Here is a 24723-nt window from a genome sequence, read left to right as displayed (position 1 = left end):
TACAGAGAGCCGGTAAGGGCTCGATGGACCGAATGGCCTCCTTCTGTGCTGTAACCATTCTATGATTCTATATTACCAATCATGTTTGGATGAAATTCTTTTGCCTTCTGTCTAAACCAATGATCCAAAACCATTTCAAACAGACAGGTGAACATCTCCGTTAAGAATTTCATATGAGCACTAAATAAAGAACTTGCATTTACACTAAAGTACCACATGATTCTGCTCCAATGGTCTTTAAACAAAATTACAATTGATGGAGATCTGGTAGAGTGGATAAAGACGCTGTCCAGTGTGTAGCACTGAGCCGCTCAGACCTGAAGTTCCCAGGTCTGATCCCTGGTCCGTGCTGAGTTAGCTCATCTCAAAGGGAGCAACGAGGTGCTGGAATTAGCCTCCTCAACGCTCCTGGGCTGAGGCGGTCAATAAAATAAAACACAGCCAGGATTCCCACTCCTCATTAAGTGACGCGTCCCCCCGCCGAGCACAGGTTTGTGTTCCACTTTTATCTCCCCACAGTTAAATACCCTGCCGACATTCAATGTTGCCACCACTTTGGAGAGGTCCCGGAGGGCAGCCAGTGCCTGTGGAAACTCTGTCAATAACAAGCGGCAACCTCAGAAAAGAAAAAGGGAAGGAAATTGGCAAAAGAGACTTCAGAGCCACCAAGGAAAAGACCACAAGACAAAGAGAATGAGAAACAGAGAGGAGGAAAAAAGTCTACTCAAGGACTTTCACTTATGCCTTTGTTCGATTATTTATTAGATTCTTCATAAAGGAATTAGAGAGAAGGAAGGCCATTCAGCCCTTCATAGTTCACCCAAGCAGAGTGACCATAAAGTCCTCCTACTGCAGCTTCTAACTGATCATTAACCAATACCAGGGTTTCCATCTCCACCCAAAAGTCCATTCCACTTAGGTCTGATATCAGGAAGTGATTCCTAATATTACCTTTTACTAGTTTGAACCCATGTCCTCTTGCCCTACTTGTGTAATTTAATTTGAAGCAATATTCCAGATTTACCTTTTCCATTCCCTTAACTATCTGATCTACCTCTTATAAGGTCACCTCTCAGACACTACTTTTCCAGGTTTGAAAAGCCCAAGTTTCTCCAGTCTTTCCTCATAAAAGAGCACTCCAGGACCGGGGACCAGCCTCGTGGCTCGTCTGCAAAGCTTCCAGTCCTTGGATCATAGGTGGTTACAACACAGAAGGAAGCCATTCAGCCCATCGAGTCCATGCCAGCACTATGCATGAGCAATCCAGCTAGTCCCGCTGCCCCGCCCTATCCCCGTAGCCCTGCATATTTTTCATTTGAAGTACCTATCCAGTTCCCTTTTGAAGGCCATGATTGAATCTGCCTCCACCACCCCCTCGGGCAGTGCATTCCAGATCCTAACCACTCGCTGTGTAAAAATGTTTCTCCTCATGTCACCTTTGGTTCTTTTACCAATCACCTTAAATCTATCCTCTCTGGTTCTTGACCCTTCTGCCAATGGGAACAGTTTCTCTCGATCCACTCTGTCTAGACCGTTCATTATTTTGAACACCTCTAACAAATCTCCTCTCAACCTTCTCTGTTCCAAGGAGAACAATCCCAGCTTCTCCAGTCTATCCACGTAACTAAAGTCCCTGGAATCATTCTAGTAAATCTCTTCTGCACCCTCTCTAAGACCTTCATGTCCTTCCTAAAGTGCAGTGCCCAGAACTGGACACAATATTCCAGTTGTGGCCGAACCAGTGTTTTATAAAAGGTTCATCATGACTTCCTTGCTTTTGTAATCTATGCTTCTAATTTATAAAGCCCAAGATCCCGTATGCTTTTTTAACCACTTTCTCAACCTGCCCTGCCACCTTCAACGATTTATGCACATACACACCCAGATCCCTCTGTTCCTCCACCCTTTTTAGAATTGTGCCCTCTAGTTTATATTGCCTTTCCTCATTTTTCCTACCAAAATGCATCACCTCGCATTTTTCCACGTTAAATTTTATCTGCCATGTGTCCGCCCATTCCACCAGCCTGTCTATATCCTCTTGAAGTCGATCACTATCCTCCTCACTGTTCTCTACCCTTCCAGGTTTTGTGTCATCCGCAAATTTTGAAATTGTGCCCTGTACTCCCAAGTCCAAGTCATTAATATATATCAAGAAAAGCAGTGATCCCAGCACCGACCCCTGGGGAACACCACTGTACTCCTCCCTCCAGTCCAAAAAAACAACCGTTCACCACTACTCTGTTTCCTGTCTTTTAGCCAATTCTGTATCCACATTGCTACTGCCCCCTTTATTCTATGGGCCGCAATCTTAATAGCAAGCCTACCGTGTGGCGCTTCAACAAACGCTTTTTGAAAGTCCATATACATCACATCAACTGCATTGCCCTCATCTACCCTCTCTGTTACCTCATCAAAAAACTCTATCAAGTTGGTTAAACACTATTTGCCTTTAACAAATCTGTGCTGGCTTTCCTTAATTAATCCACACTCGTCCAAGTGACTTAATTCTGTCCCGGATTATCGTTTCCAAAAGTTTGCCCACCACCGAGGTTAAACTGACTGGCCTATAGTTGCTGGGTTTATCTTTACACTCTTTTTTTGAACAAGGGTGTAATATTTGCAATTCTCCAGTCCTCTGGCACCACCCCCATATCTAAGGACGTGAGGAAAACTATGGCCGGTATCTCCGCAATTTCCACCTTTACTTCCCTCAGCATCCTAGGATGTATCCCATCCAGACCTGGTGACTTACCTACTTTAAGTACAGCTAGTCTTTCTAGAGCCTCTTCTCTCTCAATTTTTAGCCCATCCAGTATCTTAACTATACCTTCCTTTACTGAGACTATGGCAGCATCTTCTTCTTCGGTAAAGACCGATGCAAAGTCCTCATTTAATATCTCAGCCATGCCCTCTGCCTCCATGAGTAGATCTCCTTTATGGTCCCTAATCTGCCCCACTCCCCACCCCTCCTCTTACTACCCGTTTACTGTTAACATGTCTGTAGAAGACTTTTGGATTCCCTTTTATGTTGGCCGCCAGTCTATTCTCATAGTCTCTCTTTGCCCTTCTTATTTCCTTTTTCACTTCCCCTTTGAACTTTCTATATTCAGCCTGGTTCGCACTTGTGTCATCAACCTGACATCTGTCATATGCCCCTTTTTTCCGCTTCATCTTACTTGCTATCTCTTTTGTCATCCAGGAAGCTCTGGCTTTAGTTGCCCTACCTTTCTCCCTCGTTGGAATGAGCCTTGTCTGTATCCGAATCATCTCCTCTTTAAAGGCCGCCCGCTGTTCAATTACAGTTTTTCCTGCCAATCTATGATTCCAATTTACCCGGGCCAGATCTGTTCTCATCCCATTGAAATTGGCCCTCCGCCAATTGAGTATTTTTACTTTAGAGTCGTCAAAGTTCTTTTCCATAGCTATTCTAAACTTTATGATACTATGATTGCTGCTCCCTAAATGCTCTCCCACTGACACTTGCTCCACTTGGCCCGCCTCATTCCCTGGAACCAAGTCCAGCAATGCCTCCTTCCTAGTTGGGCCTTAACATACTGGTCGAGAAAGTTATCCTGAACACATTTCAAAAATTCCTCTCCTTCTTTGCCCCTTATATTATTGTTATCCCAGTCTATATTAGGATAGTTGAAATCCTCCGTCACCACTACTCTATGGCTCTTGCATCTCTGTAATTTCCCTGCAAATTTATTCCTCTATATCCTCTCCACTAGTTGGTGGCCTATAGAATACACCCAGTAGTGTAATGGCACCTCTATTGTTCCTTAACTCTAAGCAAATAGATTCTGTCCTTGACCCCTCCAAGACATCCTCTCTCTCCAGCACTGCAATATTCTCCTTAATCAATACTGCCCCCCCCCCTCCTTTCTTTCCTTCCCTGTCTTTCCTGAACATCTTGTATCCAGGAATATTTAGTACCCAATCCTGCCCTTTTTTAAGCCAGGTCTCTGTTATCGCCACAACATCATATTCCCATGTGGCTCTTTGTGCCTGGAGCTCTCCAACCTTGTTTACCACACTTCGTGCATTTATACACATGCACTGCAAACCCATATAGACTTTCTTGTACTCTCTTTCGGTCTGACCCCATCTAATACCTTACTGTTTTTTACTCTAGTGCTATCCTTCTCTACTGATCCTTTGTGCCCCTTGTTTCCCCTTTTCAATGTTACATCCTGGTGCCCATCCCCCTGCCAAATTAGTTTAAACCCCTCCTCCCCCCACAGCACTAGCGAACCTCCCCGCGAGGACATTGGTCTCAGCTCCGTTGAGGTGTAACCCGTCCGGCTTGAACAGATCCCTCCTCCCCCAGAACTGGTCCCAATGCCCCAGGAATTTGAAGCCCTCCCTCATGCACTCTCTCTCCAGCCACGCATTCATCTGCTCTATCCTCCTATTTCTATACTCGCTAGCATGTGGCACTGGGAGTAATCCGGAGGTTAATACCTTTGAGGTCCTGCTTGTTAATCTCTTTCCTAACTCCTTAAACTCTGCCTGCAGGACCTCATCCCTCTTTCTACCTATCTCGTTGGTACAGATATGGGCCACGACCTCTGGCTGTTCACCCTCCCCCTCCAGAATGTTCTGCAGCCGCTCAGTGATATCCTTGACCTTGGCACCAGGTAGGCAACATACCATCCTCGAATCACGCCTGCGGCCGCAGAAACGACTGTCTGTTCCGCTAACTATAGAATCCCCTATCACTAGTGCTCTCCTGACCTTTCTCCTCCCCCTTGTACTGCTGAGCCACCAATGGTGCTGTGGTCTTGGCTCTGGCTGCAGTCCCCAGAGGAACCCTCTCCCTCACCGGTTGGACCTGCCATTGCTCATATACTGGTTTCTTTGTTTCCAGTCCACCTGTGCTAGATCCCTTCCCAAATCACTAAAATGAGCTCTCTTCCAGTTGGGTATTTTCACCGTCAATTTTTCTTTGTCTCTTTCACATACCTACGTTAAACCTAATCATATCATGATCAGGATACAGGATGTAAATTAGAAACAGTAATGATTCCATCAAGTCTGGACCTCCCCCCCACCCCAACATAACTCCTTTAACAAGTACTATATGTCCACGAGGAAATTGAACCTCAATTTCCTCCAGTTGAACATAAGGAAGATCAAAGTCATCATCTTCAGCCCCTGCCACAAACTCTTTTCTTTAAATATACTTGCCACCGATTTTTTTTTATTAATAGGAGCAGGAGTAGGCCATACGGCCCCTCGAGCCTGCTCTGCCATTCAATAAGATCACGGCTGATCTTCTACTTCAACTCCACTTTCCTGCCCGATCCCCATATCCGTTGATTTCCTCAGAGTCCAAAAATCTGATCGATCTCAGTCTTGAATATACTTAATGCATCCACAGCCCCCTGGGGTAGAGGATTCCAGAAATTCACAACCCTCTGAGTGAAGAGATTTTTCCTCATCTCGGTCCGAAATGGCCGACTCATTATCTTGAGACTATGACCCCTAGTTCTAGACACTCCAGCCAGGGGAAACATCATCTCAGCCTCTACCCTGTCAAGCCCTCCAAGAATTTTATGCGTTTCAATGTGATCACCTCTCATTCTTCTTAACTCCAGAGAGTATCGGCCCATTCTACTCAATCTCTCCTCATAGGACAACCCTCTCATCCCAGGAATCAATCTAGTGAACCTTCGTTGCAAAGGCAAGTATATCCTTCCTTAGGAAAGGAGACCAAATCTGCACACAGTACTCCAGGTGAGGTCTCATCGGAGCCCTGTATAATTGTAGCAAGACTTCCTTACTCTTATGCTCCAACCCCCTTGCAATAAAGGCTAACATACCAGCGCAAGAGTGGCGGCGAGAACAGAGTGCAGAGAGCGGGGGTAAAGGTGAGGAGGGGGCGGCGAGAGCAGAGTGCAGAGAGCGGGGGTAAAGGTGGAGGGGCGGCGAGTGCAGAGTGCAGAGAGCGGGGGTAAAGGTCAGGAGGGGGCGGCGAGTGCAGAGAGCGGGGGTAAGGGTGAGGAGGGGGCGGCGAGTGCAGAGAGCGGGGGGAGACAGAGGAGGGGGCGGCGAGTGCAGAGAGCGGGGGGAGACAGAGGAGGGGGCGGCGAGTGCAGAGAGCGGGGGGAGACAGAGGAGGGGCAGCGAGTGCAGAGAGCGGGGGGAGACAGAGGAGGGGCAGCGAGTGCAGAGAGCGGGGGGAGACAGAGGAGGGGCAGCGAGTGCAGAGAGCGGGGGGAGACAGAGGAGGGGCAGCGAGTGCAGAGAGCGGGGGGAGACAGAGGAGGGGCAGCGAGTGCAGAGAGCGGGGGGAGACAGAGGAGGGGCAGCGAGTGCAGAGAGCGGGGGGAGACAGAGGAGGGGCAGCGAGTGCAGAGAGCGGGGGGAGACAGAGGAGGGGCAGCGAGTGCAGAGAGCGGGGGGAGACAGAGGAGGGGCAGCGAGTGCAGAGAGCGGGGGGAGACAGAGGAGGGGCAGCGAGTGCAGAGAGCGGGGGGAGACAGAGGAGGGGCAGCGAGTGCAGAGAGCGGGGGGAGACAGAGGAGGGGCAGCGAGTGCAGAGAGCGGGGGGAGACAGAGGAGGGGCAGCGAGTGCAGAGAGCGGGGGGAGACAGAGGAGGGGCAGCGAGTGCAGAGAGCGGGGGGAGACAGAGGAGGGGCAGCGAGTGCAGAGAGCGGGGGGAGACAGAGGAGGGGCAGCGAGTGCAGAGAGCGGGGGGAGACAGAGGAGGGGCAGCGAGTGCAGAGAGCGGGGGGAGACAGAGGAGGGGCAGCGAGTGCAGAGAGCGGGGGGAGACAGAGGAGGGGCAGCGAGTGCAGAGAGCGGGGGGAGACAGAGGAGGGGCAGCGAGTGCAGAGAGCGGGGGGAGACAGAGGAGGGGCAGCGAGTGCAGAGAGCGGGGGGAGACAGAGGAGGGGCAGCGAGTGCAGAGAGCGGGGGGAGACAGAGGAGGGGCAGCGAGTGCAGAGAGCGGGGGGAGACAGAGGAGGGGCAGCGAGTGCAGAGAGCGGGGGGAGACAGAGGAGGGGCAGCGAGTGCAGAGAGCGGGGGAGACAGAGGAGGGGCAGCGAGTGCAGAGAGCGGGGGGAGACAGAGGAGGGGCAGCGAGTGCAGAGAGCGGGGGGAGACAGAGGAGGGGCAGCGAGTGCAGAGAGCGGGGGGAGACAGAGGAGGGGCAGCGAGTGCAGAGAGCGGGGGGAGACAGAGGAGGGGCAGCGAGTGCAGAGAGCGGGGGGAGACAGAGGAGGGGCAGCGAGTGCAGAGAGCGGGGGGAGACAGAGGAGGGGCAGCGAGTGCAGAGAGCGGGGGGAGACAGAGGAGGGGCAGCGAGTGCAGAGAGCGGGGGGAGACAGAGGAGGGGCAGCGAGTGCAGAGAGCGGGGGGAGACAGAGGAGGGGCAGCGAGTGCAGAGAGCGGGGGGAGACAGAGGAGGGGCAGCGAGTGCAGAGAGCGGGGGGAGACAGAGGAGGGGCAGCGAGTGCAGAGAGCGGGGGGAGACAGAGGAGGGGCAGCGAGTGCAGAGAGCGGGGGGAGACAGAGGAGGGGCAGCGAGTGCAGAGAGCGGGGGGAGACAGAGGAGGGGCAGCGAGTGCAGAGAGCGGGGGGAGACAGAGGAGGGGCAGCGAGTGCAGAGAGCGGGGGGAGACAGAGGAGGGGCAGCGAGTGCAGAGAGCGGGGGGAGACAGAGGAGGGGCAGCGAGTGCAGAGAGCGGGGGGAGACAGAGGAGGGGCAGCGAGTGCAGAGAGCGGGGGGAGACAGAGGAGGGGCAGCGAGTGCAGAGAGCGGGGGGAGACAGAGGAGGGGCAGCGAGTGCAGAGAGCGGGGGGAGACAGAGGAGGGGCAGCGAGTGCAGAGAGCGGGGGGAGACAGAGGAGGGGCAGCGAGTGCAGAGAGCGGGGGGAGACAGAGGAGGGGCAGCGAGTGCAGAGAGCGGGGGGAGACAGAGGAGGGGCAGCGAGTGCAGAGAGCGGGGGGAGACAGAGGAGGGGCAGCGAGTGCAGAGAGCGGGGGGAGACAGAGGAGGGGCAGCGAGTGCAGAGAGCGGGGGGAGACAGAGGAGGGGCAGCGAGTGCAGAGAGCGGGGGGAGACAGAGGAGGGGCAGCGAGTGCAGAGAGCGGGGGGAGACAGAGGAGGGGCAGCGAGTGCAGAGAGCGGGGGGAGACAGAGGAGGGGCAGCGAGTGCAGAGAGCGGGGGGAGACAGAGGAGGGGCAGCGAGTGCAGAGAGCGGGGGGAGACAGAGGAGGGGCAGCGAGTGCAGAGAGCGGGGGGAGACAGAGGAGGGGCAGCGAGTGCAGAGAGCGGGGGGAGACAGAGGAGGGGCAGCGAGTGCAGAGAGCGGGGGGAGACAGAGGAGGGGCAGCGAGTGCAGAGAGCGGGGGGAGACAGAGGAGGGGCAGCGAGTGCAGAGAGCGGGGGGAGACAGAGGAGGGGCAGCGAGTGCAGAGAGCGGGGGGAGACAGAGGAGGGGCAGCGAGTGCAGAGAGCGGGGGGAGACAGAGGAGGGGCAGCGAGTGCAGAGAGCGGGGGGAGACAGAGGAGGGGCAGCGAGTGCAGAGAGCGGGGGGAGACAGAGGAGGGGCAGCGAGTGCAGAGAGCGGGGGGAGACAGAGGAGGGGCAGCGAGTGCAGAGAGCGGGGGGAGACAGAGGAGGGGCAGCGAGTGCAGAGAGCGGGGAGCGGGGGGAGACAGAGGAGGGGCAGCGAGTGCAGAGAGCGGGGGGAGACAGAGGAGGGGCAGCGAGTGCAGAGAGCGGGGGGAGACAGAGGAGGGGCAGCGAGTGCAGAGAGCGGGGGGAGACAGAGGAGGGGCGGCGAGTGCAGAGAGCGGGGGGAGACAGAGGAGGGGCGGCGAGTGCAGAGGGCGGGGAGACAGAGGAGGGGCGGCGAGTGCAGAGGGCGGGGAGACAGAGGAGGGGCGGCGAGTGCAGACAGCGGGGAGACAGAGGAGGGGCGGCGAGTGCAGAGAGCGGGGAGACAGAGGAGGGACGGCGAGTGCAGACAGCGGGGAGACAGAGGAGGGACGGCGAGTGCAGACAGCGGGGAGACAGAGGAGGGACGGCGAGTGCAGACAGCGGGGAGACAGAGGAGGGACGGCGAGTGCAGAGAGCGGGGAGACAGAGGAGGGACGGCGAGTGCAGAGAGCGGGGAGACAGAGGAGGGGCAGCGAGTGCAGAGAGCAGGGAGACAGAGGAGGGGCAGCGAGTGCAGTGAGCGGGGGGAGACAGAGGAGGGGCAGCGAGTGCAGAGAGCGGGGGGAGACAGAGGAGGGGCAGCGAGTGCAGAGAGCGGGGGGAGACAGAGGAGGGGCAGCGAGTGCAGAGAGCGGGGGGAGACAGAGGAGGGGCAGCGAGTGCAGAGAGCGGGGGGAGACAGAGGAGGGGCAGCGAGTGCAGAGAGCGGGGGGAGACAGAGGAGGGGCAGCGAGTGCAGAGAGCGGGGGGAGACAGAGGAGGGGCAGCGAGTGCAGAGAGCGGGGGGAGACAGAGGAGGGGCAGCGAGTGCAGAGAGCGGGGGGAGACAGAGGAGGGGCAGCGAGTGCAGAGAGCGGGGGGAGACAGAGGAGGGGCAGCGAGTGCAGAGAGCGGGGGGAGACAGAGGAGGGGCGGCGAGTGCAGAGGGCGGGGAGACAGAGGAGGGGCGGCGAGTGCAGAGGGCGGGGAGACAGAGGAGGGGCGGCGAGTGCAGAGAGCGGGGAGACAGAGGAGGGGCGGCGAGTGCAGACAGCGGGGAGACAGAGGAGGGGCGGCGAGTGCAGACAGCGGGGAGACAGAGGAGGGGCGGCGAGTGCAGAGAGCGGGGAGACAGAGGAGGGGCAGCGAGTGCAGAGAGCAGGGAGACAGAGGAGGGGCAGCGAGTGCAGAGAGCAGGGAGACAGAGGAGGGGCAGCGAGTGCAGAGAGCGGGGAGACAGAGGAGGGGCAGCGGGTGCAGAGAGCGGGGAGACAGAGGAGGGGCAGCGAGTGCAGAGAGCAGGGAGACAGAGGAGGGGCAGCGAGTGCAGAGAGCAGGGGTACAAAACAAAAACAAAGAAATAAACACCTAAACTGACGTCAGCACAAGGGAACGAGCTGATTGGTGAGTAGCTAGTGAGTGTTTTTTTAAAATCGTTAGTTTATTTCTGGTAAGTTAGTTAGTCTAATAAATCGAGGCATGGCAGAGCACCTCGGTCTCGTCAAATGCACATGTGGGAAGTCCAGGTCGCTTCCCGTGTCTGGGACGACCACAAGTACCGGAAGGGTCGTCAGCTGCAGGAGCTCGAGCTCCAGATTTCGGACCTTGAGCAGCAGCTGGGGTCACTGCAATGCATCTGCGAGGCTGAGAACTACGTGGATAGCACGTTTCAGAAGGTGGTCACCCCGCAGCATGACAAGAGTGCAGGCAGAGGGGGCTGGGTGACTGCCAGACAGACAAGGAGGACCAGGCAGGTACTGCAGGAGTCACCTGAGTGCATCTCGTTCTCTAACCAGAACACTGGTGAGGGCGATGGTTCCTCCGGGGAGTGCAGCCAGAGCCAAGTCCACAGCACCATGGGTGGCTCAGTTGTACAGGGACCAGGGTCGGGGGGAGAAAGTTCAGGAGAGCAAGAGTGACAGGGGATTCAATTGTTAGGGTAACAGACAGGCGTTTCTGCGGCCGCAGACGTGATTCCAGGATGGTATGTTGCCTCCCTGGTGCCAGGGTCAAGGACGTCACTGAGCGGCTGCAGAACATTCTGGAGGGGGAGTGCGAGCAGCCTGAGGTCGTGGTCCATATCGGTACCAAGGACATAGATAGAAAGAGGGATGAGGTCCTGCAGGCAGAATTTAAGGAGTTAGGAAAGAAATTAATTAGCAGGACCTCAAAAGCTAGTAATCTCCAGATTACTCCCAGTGCCATGCGCTAGTGAGTATAGAAATAGGATAGAGCAGATGAATGGCTGGAGAGATGGTGCAGGAGAGAGGGCTTTAGATTCCTGGGGCATTGGGACCAGTTCTAGGGGAGGTGGGACCTGTACAGGCTGGACGGGTTGCACCTCAACAGGGCAGGGACCAATATCCTCGCAGGGAGGTTTGCTAGTGCTGTAGGGGAGGGTTTAAACTAGCTGGGCAGGGGGATGGGAACCTGAGCATATATTCAGAAGGGAGAGAAGCAGAGCTGGAAATGGAAGAGAAAAAATTAGTGAGCAAGTTCGAAAGGCAGTGGAAACAAGGGTTAGGAAATAGACAAGAGAGTTTGTCAGTGCTCAATGGCATATACTTCAATGCAAGAAGTATAGTGAAGAAGGCAGATGAGCTGAGGGCACAGATAGACACGTGGAAGTACGATATCTTAGCTATTACTGAAACATGGCTAAAAGAGAGGCAGGAATAGCAGCTCAACATTCCTGGTTACAGGGTTTTCAGATGAGATAGAGGGGTGGATAAAAAAGGTGAGGTGGCAATATTGGTTAAAGAAATAATCACAGCTGTGGTGAGGGATGATATGTTAGAAGGATCAAATGAGGGCATATGGGTTAGCTAAAGAAAAAAAAAAGGGGCAGTCACACTGCTAGGAGTGTACTATAGACCCCCAAACAGTCAGAGGGAGATAGAAGAGCAAATATGTAGGCAAATATAATGCAAAAACAATAGGGCAGTAATAGTAGGGGATTTCAACTACTCGAATATTAAATGGGATACAAGCAGTATAAAAGGTATAGTGGAAGCAGAAAGGTATAGCAGAATTCTTAAATTGCATTCAGGAGAACTTTTTTAGCCAGTACGTAGCAAGCCCAACAAGAGAGGGAGCAGTTCTGGACTTAGTTTTAGGGAATGAAGCTGAGCAGGTGCGAGAGCATTTTGGTGGTAGTAATCATAATTCAGTTAGATTTAGCATAGTTATGGAAAAGTACAGAGATAGAACAGGAGTAAAAGTTCTAAATTGGGGAAAGGCCAATTTTATTAAGCTGAGAAGCGATTTAGCAAAAGTGGACTGGAAACAGCTACTTGGAGGTAAATTAGTGTCAGAGCAGTGGGAGGAGTTCAAAGGAGAGATTGTGAGGGTTCAAAACAAACATGTCCCCACAAAGAAAAAGGGTGGGACTGCCAAATCAAAAGCCCCCTGGATGACAAGGAGCATACAGGGTAGGATACAGCAAAAACAGAGAAGCTTACGTCAGATACCGAGAGCTCAATACTGCAGAAAGCCTAGAGGAGTATAGAAAATGCAGGGGTGAAATTAAAAAGGAAATTAGGAAAGCAAAGAGAGGGCATGAAAAAATACTGGCAAGTAAAATCAAGGAAAACTCGATGTTTTATAAATACATTAAGAGCAAGAGAATAACTAAGGAAAGAGTGGGGCCTATTAGAGACCAAAAAGGTAACCTGTGTATGGAGGCGGAAGATGTGGGTATGGTTCTTAATGAATACTTTGTGTCTGTCTTCACAAAAGAGAGGGACGATGCAGAGATTGTAGTTAAGGAGAAGGAGTGTGAAATATTGAATGGGATAAACAGTGAGAGAGAAAGCATTAAAGGGTTTAGCATCTTTGAAAGTAGATAAATCGCCAGGCCAGGATGAAATGTATACCAGGCTGTTAAGAGAAGCAAGGGATATAGAAGAAGCTCTGACCATCATTTTCCAATCATCTCTGGCTACAGGCATGGTGTGGAGATGCCGGTGATGGACTGGGGTGGACAAATGTAAGGAGTCCAACAGTTTTATTTGAAATCACAAGCTTTCGGAGGCTTCCTCCTTCGTCAGGTGACGAAGGACGAATCCTCACCTGACGAAGGAGGAAGCCTCCGAAAGCTTGTGATTTCAAATAAAACTGTTGGACTATAACCTGGTGTTGTAAGACTTCTTATACAGGCATGGTGCCAGAGGATTGAAGGAATGCTAACGTTGTACCATTGTTTAAAAAGGGAGAAAGAGATAGACCGAGTAATTATAGGCCAGTCAGACCTTGGTGGAGGGCAAATTATTGGAATCAATTCTGAGGGACAACATAAATCGTCATTTAGAAAGGCACGGGTTAATCAAGGACAGTCAGCATGGATTTGTAAAGGGAAGGTCATGTCTGACTAACTTGATTGAATTTTTTGAGGAGGTAACAAGGAGTGTCGATGAGGGTAACATGTTTGATGTAGTGTACATAGATTTTAGCAAGGCTTTTGACAAGGTCCCACATGGCAGACTGGTCAAAAAAGTGAAAGCTCATGGTATCCAAGAGAAAGTGGATAGTTGGATCCAAAATTGGCTCAGTGGCAGGAAGCAAAGGGTAATGGTTGACGGGTGTTTTTGCGACTGGAAGGCTGTTTCCAGTGGGTTTCCGCAGGGCTCAGTACTAGGTCCCTTGCTTTTTGTGGTATATATTAATGATTTGGACTTGATCAAGAAGTTTGCAGATGATATAAAAATTGGCCGTGTGGTTGATAGTGAGGAGGAAAGCTGTAGACTGCAGGAAAATATCAATGGACTGGTCAGGTGGGCAGAAAAGTGGCAAATGGAATTCAATCCGGAGAAGTGTGAGGTCATGCATTTGGGGAGGGTAAACAAGGCAAGGGAATACACAATAAATGGGAGGATGCTGAAAGGTTTGGAGGAACAAAGGGACCTTGGATTACATGTCCATAAATCCCTGAAGGTAGCAGGACGGGTAGGTAAGGTGGTTAAAAAGGCATACGGGATACTTTGTTTTATTAACCGAGGCATAGAATATAAGAGCAGGGAGGTTATGCCAGAACTGTATAAAACATTGGTCAAGCCACAGCGTGAGTACTGTGTACAGTTCTGGTCACCACATTACTGGAAAGATGTGATTGCACTAGAGAGGGTACAGAGGAGATTTATGAGGATGTTGCCAGGGCTGGAGAATTTTAGCTATGAAAAAAGATTGGATAGGCTGGGGTTGTTTTCTTTGGAACAGAGGAGGCTGAGGGGAGATTTAATTGAGGTATATAAAATTATGACGGGACTAGATCGAATGGATAGGAAGGACAAAAAGTTAACATGTGGGTACAGCAAGCAATTAGGAAGGCAAATGGTACAGAATCATAGAAAGTTGGCAGAGGGGTCAGTAACCAGGGTATATAGATTTAAGGTAATTGGTAGGATTAGAGGGGAGCTGAGGAGAAATTTTTTCACCCAGAGATGGTGGGGGCCTGGAACTCACTGCCTGAAAGGGTGGTAGAGGCAGAAACCCTCAACTCATTTAAAAAGTATTTGGATATGGACTTGAAGTGCCGTAATCTACAGGGCTATGGCTGTTAATTTTTTTGTGATTCTTGTACAAGGACACACAAATCCCTCTGACTACCAACATTTCTTAGTCTCTCACCTTTTAAAAAATATTCTGTTTTTCTATTCTTCCTACTAAAGTGAATAACCTCACATTTCCCCACATTATACTCCATCTGCCACTTTCTCGCCACTCACTTAACCTGTCTATATCCCTTTGCAGACTCTTTGTGTCCTCCTCACAGCTTACTTTCCCACCTAGCTTTGTATCATCAGCAAACTTGGATACATTACACTCGGTCCCTTCATCTAAGTTATTGATATATATTGTAAACAGCTGAGGCCCAAGCACTGATCCTTGCAGCACCCCACTAGTTACAGCCTGCTAACCTGAGAATGACCCATTTATCCCTACTCTCTGGTTAACGGAAAACAATCTTCAATCCATGCTAATATATTACCCCCAACCCTATGAGCCATAATATTGTGTAATAACCTCTTGTTGAACCTCACCTTATCGAATGCCTTTTGAAAATCCAAATATATTACATCCACTGGTTCCCCTTTATCTACCCTGCAAGTTACACCCTCAAAAGAACTCTAATCGATTTGTCAAACACGATTTCCCTTTCATAAAACCATGTTGACCCTGCCTAATCATATTATGAGTTTCTAAATGCCCTGTTACTATGTCCTTAATAATGGATTCTAGCATTTTCCCTACTACTGATGTCAGGCTAACTGGCCTGTAGATCCTGGTTTTCTCTCTCCCTTCTTTCTTGAATAGCAGGGATACATTTGCTACCTTCCAATCTACAGGGACCATTCTAGAATCTAGGGAATTCTGGAATATCAAAACCAATGCATCCACTATCTCTGCAACCACTTCTTTTAAAACCCTAGGATGTAGACCTTCAGGTCCAGGGGACTTGTTGGCCTTTAACCCCATTAATTTGACAAGTACTTTTTCTTTACTAATGTAAATTATCTAACTCTCATTAGACCCTTGGTTCCCCACTATTGTATGCTTTCATGTCGTCTACTGTGAAGACAGATACAAAATATTTGTTTAACGTCTCTGCTATTTCTATATTCCCCGTTATAAATTCCCTGTCTCGGCCTCTAAGGGACCCACTTTTACTTTCGCTTGTCTCTTCCTTTTCACATACTTGTAGAAGCTCTTACAATCTTTTTATATTTCTTGCTAGTTTACTCTCATATTCTATTTTCTCCCTATTTATCAATTTCTTGGTCATCCTTTGCTGATTTCTAAAACCCTCCCAATCCTCAGGCTTACTACTCTTTTTGGCAACATTGTAAGCTTCTTTTAATCTAATACTATCCTTAATTTCTCTAGTTAGCCATGGTTGGATCACTTTTCCCGTGGAGTTTTTAATTCAAGGGAATGCATATTCGTTGAGAATTATGAATTATTTCTTTAAATGTTTGCCATTGTTTATCTACCATATCTTTTAATCTAATTTCCCAATCTACCTTAGACAACTTGCCCCCTCACACCTACGTAATTGGCTTTGTTTGCAGATGCAATACAATATTGGAAAATGTGAGGTTATGCACTTTGGTAGGAAAAATCAGCGAGCTAGTTATTATCTCAATGGCAAGAAACTGGAAAGTACTGCAGTACGAAGGGATCTGGGGGTCCTAGTGCAAGAAAATCAAAAAATTAGTATTCAGGTGCAGCAGGTGATCAAGAAGGCCAACGGAATGTTGGCTTTTATTGCTAGGGGGATAGAATATAAAAACAGGGAGGTATTGGTGAGACCGCACCTGGAATACTGCATACAGTTTTGGTGTCCATACTTAAGAAAAGACATACTTGCTCTCGAGGCAGTACAAAGAAGGTTCACTCGGTTAATCCCGGGGATGAGGGAGTGGACATATGAGGAGAGGTTGAGTAGATTGGGGCTCTACTCATTGGAGTTCAGAAGAATGAGAGGCGATCTTATTGAAACATATAAGATTGTGAAGGGGCTTGATCGGGTGGATGCGGTGAGGATGTTCCCAAGGATGGGTGAAACTAGAACTAGGGGGCATAATCTTAGAATAAGGGGCTGCTCTTTCAAAACTGAGATGAGGAGAAACTTCTTCACTCAGAGGGTAGCAGGTCTGTGGAATTTGCTGCCCCAGGAAGCTGTGGAAGCTACATCATTGAATAAATTTAAAACAAAAATAGACAGTTTCCTAGAAGTAAAGGGAATTAGGGGTTACGGGGAGCGGGCAGGAAATTGGACATGAATTTAGATTTGAGGTTAGGATCAGATCAGCCATGATCTTATTGAATGGCGGAGCAGGCTCGAAGGGCTGATTGGCCTACTCCTGTTCCTATTTCTTATGTTCTTATGTTCAAATTTAAGACTAGTTTCGGACTTATCTACATCACTCTCAAATTCAATATGAAATTCTATCATATTATGATCACTCTTACCCTTAACTATAAGATTACCAATTAACCCTGTCTCATTACACAATACCAGATCTACAATAGCCTGTTCCCTAGTTAGTTCCTCGACATATTGTTCTGGAAAACTGTCTCGAATACATTCCATGAACTCGTCCTCCAAACTACTTTTGCCAATTTGGTTTGCCCAGACTATAAGAAGATTAAAGTCCCCCGTGATTATTGGATTTCCCTTGTTACATGCTCCTCTAATTTCCTGATTTATATTCTGTCCAACACTATAACTACTGTTAGGGGGCCTGAAAACTACTCCCACCACTGTTTTCTGCCCCTTGTTATTTTTTACCTCCACCCAAATTGATTCTACATCCTGATTTTCTGAGTGAAGATCCTGTCTCACCACTGCCTTTATCTCATCCTTTATTATCAGGGCTACCCCCTCTCCTTCTCCATTCTGCCTCTCTTTTCTAGAAGTCAAATACCCTGGAATATTTATTTCTCAACCTTGATCACCCTGCAACCATGTCCCAGTAATGGCTACTAGATCAAACCCATTTATCTCTATTTGTGCCATTAATTCATCTATCTTGTTACAAATGCTTCGTGCATTCAGATATAGCAACTTTAATTTTAACTTTTTACTATTTTTCCCCTGACGTGACCTGAGTCACTAATGCCCTATTACCTTTGTTAAACTCTCTGTCCCTTCCTAACACATTATCCAATTCACTACTCTGTTCCACAGCCTTGCCTTTTCACTTTAGATTTATAAATTTACCCTTACCTGAACCCTCCCCTACTCTTATTAGTTTAAAGTCCTGTCTACCACCCTAGTTATTCATTTCGCCAGGACACTGGTCCCAGTCCAGTTTAAGTGGAGCCCGTCCCAACAGAACAGCTCCCTCTTTCCCCAGTACTGCTGCCAGTTCCCCATGAATTGAAATCCCAGCATCCCACAACACTCTTCCAGGCACACATTTAACCATCTAATCTGTTTGTCCCTAAACCAATTTGCGAATGGATCAGGTAATGATCCAGATATTATTAGCTTTGAGGTTCTGTTTTTTTAATTTGGACCCTAGCTCCTCACACTCCCTCATTCCTTGTTCTACCTATGTCGTTGGTTCCTACGTGGACCACGACAACTGGATCCTCCCCCTCATGCTCCAAGTTCTTCTCCAACCACGAGAAGATGACCTGAACCCTGGCATCGGACAGGAAACTCAGCCTTCGGGACTCCCAGTCGCGGCTGCAGAGAACAATATTTATCCCCCTGACTATACTGTCCCCTAACACTACCACATTCCTTTTCACTTTCCCCACTTGGATGGCCTCCTGTACCACAGTGCCATGGTCAATTAGCCCATCCTCCCTGCAGTCTTTGTTCTCATCCATACTGGTAGCAAGTACCTCGTACCTGTTGGACAAGGGCAAAGGCTGAGGCTCCTCCACTACTGCATCTGGGGTCCCCTTACCTGCCTGACTCGCAGTCACATCCTTCTGTCCCTGACCAATGACCAAATCTAAACCACTACCTAACCTAAGGGGTGTGACTGCCTCCTGGATCAAAGTGTCCAGGTAACTCTCCCCCTCCCTGATGCATCGCAATGCTCAACAACTCAGCCAAAATTCCTCAAGTTGCAGACACTTACTGCAGACGTGGTTGCCTGGGATCACGCTGCTCTCCACAAACTCCCACATGCTGCAGTTACGGCACTCCACCTGCACTGCCATCTCTATCTAACCCGGTTTTATTTATTTAATTAAAGTTTTTATGTAATTAATTCACTTGGTTTATTTTTAGTTATTTTTAAACTAATCAGTCTAGTTTAAGTTATTAATTTTAAAAAGTATTAGCAATTTATAGGTTCCTAGTTTGAATGTTCTTATCAGTATCTACATTAACTGTGTTTAATTTGCACCTTCTAAAAATTTGTAGATTGGAGTGCGATTAATGTTATTCAAGCTGCACTTGACGTTTCAGATAACAAACAATTGGTACCCATTAGTTTAAAAACACACACCTATCTCAATTGATTTTGTAAACTACTTAAATAGTCGCCTACTGGATTAATCACCAACAGCAACTGCCACTTCCCATTGCCAAGCTCCTGTATCTCTGACAAATAAAATTATGGCCAACCGCAGCAAATGTTAGCACAGTGGATTCAAGAGGGAATCAAGCCAATTGCTGATTGAGCAGGGAGTGGAATGATATGGGTCAGGGACTTTGTGTCCAGGACCAGAGGCCCAGTGTGTTGGGTCACTCTCAGAACTACTTTTAATAGGTTGTATCACTAAGCATGGTCATGTTGTGTTCACACTTACATATAAACAGTGACTACACTTCGAATCATAGAATAATACAGCACAGAAGGAGGCCATTCAGCCCATCGTGCCTGTGCAGTTAGAATCATAGAAAGGTTACAGCATGGAAGGAGGCCATTCGGCCCATCGGGTCCCCTCCCCCACGGACGGTCCGCGGAGGTGTCGTCCAGTCAGGGTCCCCTCCCCCACGGACGGTCCGCGGAGGTGTCGTCCAGTCAGGGTCCCCTCCCCCACGGACGGTCCGCGGAGGTGTCGTCCAGTCAGGGTCCCCTCCCCCACGGACGGTCCGCGGAGGTGTCGTCCAGTCAGGGTCCCCTCCCCCACGGACGGTCCGCGGAGGTGTCGTCCAGTCAGGGTCCCCTCCCCCACGGACGGTCCGCGGAGGTGTCGTCCAGTCAGGGTCCCCTCCCCCACGGACGGTCCGCGGAGGTGTCGTCCAGTCAGGGTCCCCTCCCCCACGGACGGTCCGCGGAGGTGTCGTCCAGTCAGGGTCCCCTCCCCCACGGACGGTCCGCGGAGGTGTCGTCCAGTCAGGGTCCCCTCCCCCACGGACGGTCCGCGGAGGTGTCGTCCAGTCAGGGTCCCCTCCCCCACGGACGGTCCGCGGAGGTGTCGTCCAGTCAGGGTCCCCTCCCCCACGGACGGTCCGCGGAGGTGTCGTCCAGTCAGGGTCCCCTCCCCCACGGACGGTCCGCGGAGGTGTCGTCCAGTCAGGGTCCCCTCCCCCACGGACGGTCCGCGGAGGTGTCGTCCAGTCAGGGTCCCCTCCCCCACGGACGGTCCGCGGAGGTGTCGTCCAGTCAGGGTCCCCTCCCCCACGGACGGTCCGCGGAGGTGTCGTCCGGTCAGGGTCCCCTCCCCCACGGACGGTCCGCGGAGGTGTCGTCCAGTCAGGGTCCCCTCCCCCACGGACGGTCCGCGGAGGTGTCGTCCGGTCAGGGTCCCCTCCCCCACGGACGGTCCGTGGAGGTATTGTCCGGTCAGGGTCCCCTCCCCCACAGATGGTCCGTGGAGGTATTGTCCGGTCAGGGTCCCCTCCCCCACAGACGGCCTGTGGAGGTGCTGTCCTGCCAGGGCACCTCAACTGTGGCAGAGCGAGAGACTAGGCATAAGTGTTTGCAAAAGTCTTCTGCGAAAAGAGTCAAGTGGAATATCCCACTCAGCCTCCTTCCGAGGGTCCCACCATCATAGATGCCAGTGGCCATCCAATTTGGTTCATTCAACATGACGTTCAGAAGCAGTTGAATGCAATGGACACCGCATGCGCTATGGCCTCTGATAACCCCCCCAGCGGCAGTGCTGAAAATCTGCATACCAGAGCTAACCACTCCCCCAGCTAAGCTGCTCCACTGCAGCTACGATATTGGCATCTAACCAGCAATGTGGAAAATTACCCAGGTATGCCCGATCCACAAAACAACAGGATAAACTTACCCTGGCCAATTACCGCCCTCTTCCCAGTCATCAGTAAAGTGATGGAAGGAATCATCAAGTGACACCCACTCACCAATAACCTGCTCACTTGCGCTCAGTTCAGGTTCTTTCAGAACCACTGGGCTCCAGGCCTCATCACAGCCTTGGTCCAGACACGGGTGCCAGAGGTGAGAGTAGCTACCCTCAACACCAAGGCAGAATCCATTCTAGTTGCCCCTTGAGAAGGTGGTGGTAGAACTTTTCTGTGAACCACTGCAGTCCGTGTGATGATGGTGCTCCCACAATGGTGTTAGGTAGGCAGGGCTACCCTGCAACATTGAAAGGAATGCAGCTTCCATGGACTCAGCCAATAGATGGTTTATAACGCACTTTTAAAAAATACATTCTCGGGATGTGGGCGTCACTGGAAAAGCCAACATTTATTGCTCATCTTTAACGGTTTGATACAACTGAGGGACATACTGGGCCACTTCAGAGGGCAATTAAGATTCATCTACATTGGTGCAGGACTGGAGTCACATATAGGTCCAGACCGGGTAAGGACAGCAGGTTTCCTCTCCTAAAGGACATGAGTGAACCCGTTGGGTTTTTACGACAATCCGACAACTTCATGGTCACTTTTACTGACACCAGCTTTTTATTTCCAGAATTCGAATTCTCAAACTCACTTGGTGGGATTTGAACTCACATTCTCCAGATTACTACACCACCGTACCCCTTGACACTATATAATCCAGCAGTACTGGGCTGCTCCTTTACAACAATAATTATTTTTTTTTATTCGTTCACGGGATGTGGGCGTCGCTGGCGAGGCCGGCATTTATTGCCCATCCCTAATTGCCCTTGAGAAGGTGGTGGTGAGCCGCCTTCTTGAACCGCTGCAGTCCGTGTGGTGACGGTTCTCCCACAGTGCTGTTAGGAAGGGAGTTCCAGGATTTTGACCCAGCGACAATGAAGGAACGGCGATATATTTCCAAGTCGGGATGGTGTGTGACTTGGAGGGGAACGTGCAGGTGGTGTTGTTCCCATGCGCCTGCTGCCCTTGTCCTTCTAGGTGGTAGAGGTCGCGGGTTTGGGAGGTGCTGTCGAAGAAGCCTTGGCGAGTTGCTGCAGTGCATCCTGTGGATGGTACACACTGCAGCCACAGTGCGCCGGTGGTGAAGGGAGTGAATGTTTAGGGTGGTGGATGGGGTGCCAATCAAGCGGGCTGCTTTATCTTGGATGGTGTCGAGCTTCTTGAGTGTTGTTGGAGCTGCACTCATCCAGGCAAGTGGAGAGTATTCCATCACACTCCTGACTTGTGCCTTGTAGATGGTGGAAAGGCTTTGGGGAGTCAGGAGGTGAGTCACTCGCCGCAGAATACCCAGCCTCTGACCTGCTCTCGTAGCCACAGTATTTATATGGCTGGTCCAGTTAAGTTTCTGGTCAATGGTGACCCCCAGGATGTTGATGGTGGGGGATTCGGCGATGGTAATGCCGTTGAATGTCAAGGGGAGGTGGTTAGACTCTCTCTTGTTGGAGATGGTCATTGCCTGGCACTTATCTGGCGCGAATGTTACTTGCCACTTATGAGCCCAAGCCTGGATGTTGTCCAGGTCTTGCTGCATGCAGGCTCGGACTGCTTCATTATCTGAGGGGTTGCGAATGGAACTGAACACTGTGCAGTCATCAGCGAACATCCCCATTTCTGACCTTATGATGGAGGGAAGGTCATTGATGAAGCAGCTGAAGATGGTTGGGCCTAGGACACTGCCCTGAGGAACTCCTGCAGCAATGCCCTGGGGCTGAGATGATTGGCCTCCAACAACCACTACCATCTTCCTTTGTGCTAGGTATGACTCCAGCCACTGGAGAGTTTTCCCCTTGATTCCCATTGACTTCAATTTTACTAGGGCTCCTTGGTGCCACACTCGGTCAAATGCTGCCTTGATGTCAAGGGCAGTCACTCTCACCTCACCTCTGGAATTCAGCTCTTTTGTCCATGTTTGGACCAAGGCTGTAATGAGGTCTGGAGCCGAGTGGTCCTGGCGGAACCCAAACTGAGCATCGGTGAGCAGGTTATTGGTGAGTAAGTGCCGCTTGATAGCACTGTCGACGACACCTTCCATCACTTTGCTGATGATTGAGAGTAGACTGATGGGGCGGTAATTGGCCGGATTGGATTTGTCCTGCTTTTTGTGGACAATTAAATCTCAGGTTCTGCCTATGGTCAGTCACACACTGCTCCAGTTTCACTCTCATGGCCTGGATATCACTTGTTTGAACTGATGCTGCATAACAACAACAACAACTTGCATAGTAAATGGTTCCAAGGCTTTTCACTGGAGCGTTATCAAACAAATGTTGACACCGAGCCACATAAGGGGATATTAGGACAGATGACCACAAGCTTGGTCAAACAGGTAGGTTTTAAGCAGCGTCTTAAATAAGGAGAGAGAGGTAGAGAGGCTGAGAGGTTTAGGGAGGGAATTCCAGAGTTTAGGGCCTAGGCAGCTGAAGACACGGCCGCCAATGGTGGAGCGATTAAAATCAGGGAAGTGCAAGAGGCCAGAGTTGGAGGAGCGCAGAGATCTCATAGAAACATAGAAAATAGAACCAGGAATAGGCCATTCAGCCCTTCGAGCCTGCTCTGCCGTTCAATATGATCATGGCTGATCCTCCATCTCAATACCATATTCCCGCTCTCTCCCCATACCCCTTGATGCCTTTTTTGTCTAGAAATCTATCTAGCTCCTTCTTAAATATATTCAGTGACTTGGCCTCCACAGCCTTCTGTGGTAGAGAATTCTACAGGTTCACCACCCCGAGTGAAGAAATTTCTCCTCATCTCAGTCCTAAATGTCCTACCCTGTATCCTGAGACTGCGACCCCTCGTTCTAGACCCCCCCCAGCCAGGGGAAACACCCTCCCTGCATCCAGTCTGTCGAGCCCTGTCAGAATTTTATACGTTTCAATGAGATCCCCTCTCATTCTTCTAAACTCGAGTGAATACAGGCCGAGTCGACCCAATCTCTCCTCATACAACAGTTCTGCCATCCCAGGAATCAGTCTGGTGAATCTTCGCTGCACTCCCTCTATGGCAAGTAAATCCTTTCTTAGGTAAGAGGGTTATAGGTCTGAAGGGGAAAGAAAGACGACCTCAGGACATCCCAAAGCGCTTTACAGCCAATGAAGTACTTTTGAAGTGTAGTCACTGTTGCAATTTAGGGAAACGCAGCAGCCAATTTGCACACAGCAAGATCCCATAAACAGCAATGTGATCATGAAATAAAAACAGAAAATGCTGGAAATACTCAGCAGGTGAGGCAGCATCTGTGGTGAGAGAAACAGTTAACGTGTCAGGTCGATGACCTTTCGTCAGAACTGGAAGAAGTTAAAGATTTAAAGTTTTTAAAGCAAGTACAGAGCCGGGGGGAGGAAAGAACAAAAGGGAAGTGATAACGATCTGTCCTTTAGTGATGATTACATAGAGGTTGTAATAATCAGTTAAGGGATAAATATTGGTTAGGATACCGGGAGAACTCCCCAGCACTTTTCCAACTACCAGCTTTATATCTTTGTGTACCTTACCAGCCAGACTAGGGCCAGTACAAACAGGAATACTGACAGCCACCTTGGCAACAGGGCCTCCGAAAACCCACACTGAGAAATCTGACTTTAAAACTCTGTCAATATCGGTGGATACCCCATAGAAAGGTTCTGTCTGGTGAAAACCACTCCCTTCCTTTGTACCAGTTTATAAAAGAGAAACCTCCTACCTGGAAGGAGATTAAGAACAGCGCTGCTCGGCGAGCACTGGTTTATTTTGACGAGTAGAAGCTTCAGTTTGGCCTCCAGGAACGAAAGGGGAGCCTGGCCCCAGACTTGATGCAGAGGTTCCCTGACCGAGTGTGTCACAGTCCCCAGCTCGGCACGAGTCTGCACTTCCAGCAGCAACGGCAGGTACACCCAGGGTGTGGCACTGTTTATGAACATTTATCCTGATAAATTATATGACCCAATGGAAAAGAAATTCCTCTACAATGAAAGAAACTCCCTTTGAATGAATGCTCAGTTAACAGTTTTACCATGCGTAAACTACCAACTGTTCTATCAAAGGGTCTCCACTTGCCTTTACTACATAGAATCAACAGCACAGAAACAAGCCCGTCAGGTCTATTCCGGTGTTTATACACCACACGAGCCTCCTCCCACTCTAATTACCCCTTCCCACCCTGCCCCCTTATCCCTCTAATCCCTTTTCCTTCATGTATACATCAAGCCTCCCCTTAAATACATCAATGCTATCTGCTTCAACCACTCCACGTGGCAGTGAGTTCCACATTCTCACCACCCTCTGTGTAAAGAAATGCCTCCTAAA

At 50.3% G+C, this 24723-nt stretch overlaps 1 protein-coding gene across 2 annotated transcripts in view; it reads right to left on the bottom strand.

Annotated features, from left to right (window-relative positions):
• ppp1r16a (protein phosphatase 1, regulatory subunit 16A) overlaps positions 1–24723 on the bottom strand; it is a 187082-nt gene that overhangs the window by 154442 nt on the left and 7917 nt on the right. The window contains exon 2 of one of the 2 annotated variants that reach the window (XM_067969143.1): positions 24122–24324. The exons of the other annotated variant lie outside the window; for it this stretch is intronic. The gene's annotated coding sequence lies outside the window, so the exon portion shown is untranslated. The remainder of the gene's footprint in view (positions 1–24121; positions 24325–24723) is intronic. 2 annotated transcript variants of the gene reach the window in all.

This window comes from Heptranchias perlo, chromosome 2 (genome assembly GCF_035084215.1).
Source record: "Heptranchias perlo isolate sHepPer1 chromosome 2, sHepPer1.hap1, whole genome shotgun sequence".
NCBI lineage: Eukaryota > Metazoa > Chordata > Chondrichthyes > Hexanchiformes > Hexanchidae > Heptranchias > Heptranchias perlo.
The sequence above is the reverse complement of the archived record's forward strand: the minus strand, read 5'-3'. Positions and strand labels throughout refer to the sequence as shown.